This window comes from Aplysia californica, unplaced genomic scaffold, assembly GCF_000002075.1.
Source record: "Aplysia californica isolate F4 #8 unplaced genomic scaffold, AplCal3.0 scaffold00421, whole genome shotgun sequence".
Lineage (NCBI taxonomy): Eukaryota > Metazoa > Mollusca > Gastropoda > Aplysiida > Aplysiidae > Aplysia > Aplysia californica.
In genome coordinates, this window is record NW_004797691.1 from 150,251 (window position 1) to 155,165 (window position 4,915).

The window sequence follows — 4,915 nt, forward strand, 5'->3', positions numbered from 1 at the left end:
TCTCTCTCTCTCTCTCTCTCTCTCTTCCTGTCTGTCTGTCCCTTTATCTTTTCTTTCTTTCTCTGTCTCAGTCTCTATTTCCCTCCCCCTTTCTTTCTGTCTCTCTTTTCCGGTCGTTCCACTTTGTACGCCCATCATCAGAACGTGTGTTGAGGGACGCCTGAGAAGATAGCCCCTGTCCCTGGTTGCTTGACCAATGACACATTGGATGACGCGTGCCACCTATGGGTAAACCTGTCCGGGATGTCAGGTGGATGGCCAATTAGTGACACGACCTGTTTCCGCTGTGTTGGTGTGTGTGTGTGTGTGACGGAGCATTATTCCTGATGGATGGATGGCCTCCTCTCAGTGTTGCCAGCTTATTAAAGGCTCGGGCTTGCTGGGGCGTGTGCTTTAGATTTGTTCCTCTGACGGGCGAGGATACGCTTTGATTGTTTTGGAAAATGTCCGTTTTGGAGGAAGGCAGGGAAGGGGTCGGGGTGTTGTTTTTGGAGATGTCAGTGGGGCCGGGGGAGGGGTGATGGATTTAGAATGTCCGTTTTATTATTTCTTTTTGTGTGTGTGGGTGTGTGTGTGTGTGTGTGTGAGAGCGTGTGTGTGTGTGTGTGTGTGTGTGTGTGTGTGTGTGTGTGGGGGGGGGTGGGATTGTCCGTGGGGTTGGAGAAGAGGTGGTGGAAGAATGGTTTTTAGAAATGTCCTTGGAGTTGTTTGTTACCAACAAAATAGGCTGATTCTTCTTTTCTGGCTAGATGTTTGGAGCTGTGGTTTGCCATAATGTTCTTTCCCTTGTTTCGCTGTTTGCATAGTCGTCGTTTATTTCCAAGGATTTATATCAGAGTCTGTGACGAGCTGGTTTGGGATGTAGACTTTCACTTCAGAGCACCAAGTTTTATTCCCATCAAGTCAAGCTATTTGTTCAATGTATCTCCGTCTTGTTTCATTGTTGTGATATTCGGTTGGCTTAAATGTGCAGAATAGAACTGCACGCCTTGTGAATGGTCTAGATTATTAATATAGAGGCGTTAAACACCCACATTCACTATTCATGCGCACACAGGAGTCTATGTTAAACAGTGAAATATGTCAAGAGTTATCGGATGGAATATAACATATAATTGTATTTGATGGCTGTTTTGTGTGTGGATTTTTGTGTCAAAGAAAACCCGCCATTTCTGCGGAAGCTTCCTTTTTTGTGTTTTTGGTATAATCTAGGTACATTTTTGTTTTGAGTTAGTGATATTTTTCACTGTAGTGCTGTTGACCATGAGTTGAATCCCAGTACAGACATTTTTCATTTTCACTTCAATTCGTGTTGTTTAGAGAATTTTGAAATGACTCCTCAAGTATTTGTCACCGTCCTACGTGAGGAAAAAAAAAGATAGCATCGCCGAAGATTTCATACCTCTTAAAAGATCTCCCCGTTATACGAGGGAATTGAACCGACAGTCTTAGTTCTGGTAGTCCGAAGTACACAAAATAACCTACATTGACATGCTACTCTGCCTTTTTCCTGGTGGGATATTTGCCTGAGAAGAGGACGTAAAGGTTCTATTGATCCTGTTAGATCTTCCCTTTAGCATTATGCTGCATGTTTGACCGTCGCATCGTCAGTGCTGTTTGCCGAGAGATGAGCAAATATGCGACTGCGTCCTATGGCATGGTTATAATGTGCATTCTTATTGAGAAAGGTTTCGGGTTAGACTTTCATTGGGGTACTTGACACGTACACGTGTAGTGGAACCCAGTCGTGACATAAGTCCATGGGACGTCACATTACGTTTTATTGCGTTTTGGCGTCGCGGTATTTGTGCATATAGCGGACACTGGGACTAAATGAAACGGACCGACTCTTATTCCAGTTAGTTGATGACTTTAAACATCATTCTCAGTGTAATTGTTTGATTAATTTAGGTTTTTACTACCTTATTGAACAAGTTTCCAGTTCTGTTTTGTGGCTGTAGGGCGTCCGTGGTAGATCCTACTTCTTGTCGGAAAGCTGTTTTGGTTAGTCTAAACCCGGAATGCCAAAAATATTTTGGGCCTAATACCAGTCTAAAACAGCTGGCCCTCATGTTGTACTTTTACCCTGTCGTTTCTTTCTTGCTTTACCCGTTCGCTTAATGACCGTTATCGTGTCAATGTGCTTCTTGCTCGTTTAATAAAACCGAATCGTGTTAGTTCTGTTTAGGAAAAGACAAGATTACACATCGTTTGTCAACCTTCAAGCTTCCAATTTAGGTTGTTTTGATTGCGTTTTCTTACCAGTGAATGGTACTGCAATTGTAGATTTCTGAGCCAAGAGGATGCCTGAAAGTGTTGTGAATATCAAACTCAGAGACTGATCTCTCTAACCCGGAGTACTGAACTGGACATTTTCTTCTTGCTCCTGTGTGTTTGAGCCGCTGGAGTGTGGCCGAGATTTCTGTCTCGTTAACTACTGATTTATTCGAGTGGATATTGTATTGAACGATGATGGTGATGACTGTCGCTGATATGTACGGTAAGTTTCACAAAGTTGACCAACCGAAAGCTGGACTTTCGAATTTAATAATCGTATTTATTTTGTTATGCACTTTTATGCAAGACATTGATACTTTCTTTTTCTCTTTGTTTATGGAAAGGGGAAAAAAAAAGGGGGGGGGGGGAGTGTTATAAATCTACCCTCTTTTCGAAGCTGACAGTTCAAGACATGCAATAACAACCATGAAAAACATGCTTAAACTCACTGTACTATGCTATTTTCACTTTGATGTATCTTTTTTTAAAATATTTGTTTTGTTTTGTTTCTTTGTTTGTTTGTTCGTTTGTTTTTTGTTTGTTTGTTTGTTTCTTTTAAATAGTTTTTTGCTTGCGCCCACAAGATCAATCCACCCATCTATCGAGCTGTTCATTATCCGTTCGACAGCTTGTCCGTCTTCTACCTCCCGGCCTTACTCTGTGTTAATTTGTATGCCTGCCTGTTTATGTGTTAGGTTGTCAGTCTTCTCCCCTCCCCTCCCCCTGCCTTTTCATTTGTTTCCCAACCAGCCTGCTTTCTATGTGTCTACTTTGCTTGTGTACATGCTCGCCCGTCTGTATACGTGGGTGGTTGGCGGGTGCTCTGGTGTGGTTTGCTCCTCCTGTCCTATCAAATATCTATCATCCTTATCTCGCCCCCATTTTTGTTTTATTACTATTTTGTAACACCTCTAATCTTCTGCACTTATATGACCTAATTGTGTTGGAAATGCCGTAAAACTCTTACCAAAAACTGTCTGTATCCCTCTGGTGTTCTTACTCTAATGTTTCTGTGTTTTCTGTCAGACTAGTTTGTATTTAGTTGAACTCCTCAGTAAAGTATCAATGATTGCTCGTTAACCCTTACCGGTTTTTGTATAAATAAACATGTCATTTGTCTTTTTGCTACGTTATTCTCCGTATATCGCAAGAAGGTAATGTCGCTCTGACGTGGGATCTGCTTCTTCTGCCTCTGTTAAGCATTGCTGTGTCCTTTTTATTTTCTTGGCAAAAGTGGGTTTGCGGGTTTCTGTGGTGTAGTTGTAAGGTGCTTTGCCGTCACATGCAGAAGGTGTAAGTGGGTTCCCATAAGGGGAGGATTTCTGCTGGGATGTTGAATCCCTCTCAGTCATCTCAAACATACAAAAAGCTATTCTTTACAACTGTTTTCTTTCCACCCTCGCCTCCCCTGCCTCTCTCTTTCTCTCTCTTTCTCCCCCCCCCCCCCCCTCTTGCTCTCCCCATGCCCAATTTTCCCCGTTATGGGATTAACTCAGTGTTTGTTTTGTGCCAACTTGTGGCAGATGTTGTGTCAGGGAGGGAGGTAGATATAATATTATGTTCCCAGCAACGAGACTGTTTTGGGACATTTCTCCGTGTCGTAGTGCGTACATGTCTTATTATGTCAGGGGACTAAAAAACCCCAAACAGTTTCGTTATAGATACTATAATTCAATTGTTTTTTTTTTCCATTTTGTGATCCTTCAGAGATCTTTGAGAAATGTTGTCAAATGGAATGTTCATCGATTTTTATTCGATTTTTGCCCTTGGAGTAATCTTCTTATCTTGGTCCTATTGACTTAACGCGTTGACATTGGCCGTGCAGACATCTGTGAACATGAAAAGTATTGAGTTTACGTCCTGAGGTGTGTTGTGTAGTATTTTGTTCCTCTTGTGATTAAATCATTCCCTATTGTCTCTCGTGTTGTGGAGAAGAGCAAGGCAGAGGATATTTCCAGTATGCTTTACAGCGTGTAATATTATTGTGATTTTTGTGCTTAATTTAGATCCGAACAATGTGGAATAGCTCTGTGAAATATTCTTGAGTCTTTTGTGACTCCGATGTTCTTTGTTGTGTTGGTGCAAGTGGCTTCTTCGCCTTTTCTTTGGGGTTGATATTGAAATTGTTAAGGCTTTGTGGATTAGAGTATTTTTCTTTATGCTATTGTGACAGCATGCTTTATTTTGATTACACTGTGCAATGGTGAACTTTTGTGGCTACTTCTCTGAAGACTGATGTCAAATTCATGAAAGTGGACGGAGGGGAGGCATATCTTCACTTGTTCTCATTTCTAAATACCATTTACCTGTAGTTTTTTTTTCATGACTCTGTTGTAGAAGTTTTCATCATATCGATTGCTTCAAATTATTACTTTTGATCGAAGTTGAATAATTGAAATGGCACTATATTGGAGGAGACATTGATACGGGTTGAAGGGGAATCTAGTTTTAATTTTGTTTTTCTCGTTTGCTCTCTTTTAGAGGGTGGCGCAATATATTTTCCTTTGTGCTCCAGGCGTTTTAAAATAAAGAAAAAATTTCTCAGGTCCAGATTCATTCTTTCATATCTCTACAACCTCTTCCTCTCTCTCTCTCTCTCTCTCTCTCTCTCTCTCTCTCTCTCTCTCTCTCTCTTGTT

The 4,915-nt window shown here is 41.3% G+C and overlaps 1 protein-coding gene across 1 annotated transcript in view; it reads left to right on the plus strand.

Annotated features, from left to right (window-relative positions):
• The window catches only part of LOC101852201 (platelet binding protein GspB), a gene marked incomplete in the record, with an annotated part of 172,951 nt that overhangs the window by 95,984 nt on the left and 72,052 nt on the right, over positions 1–4,915 (plus strand).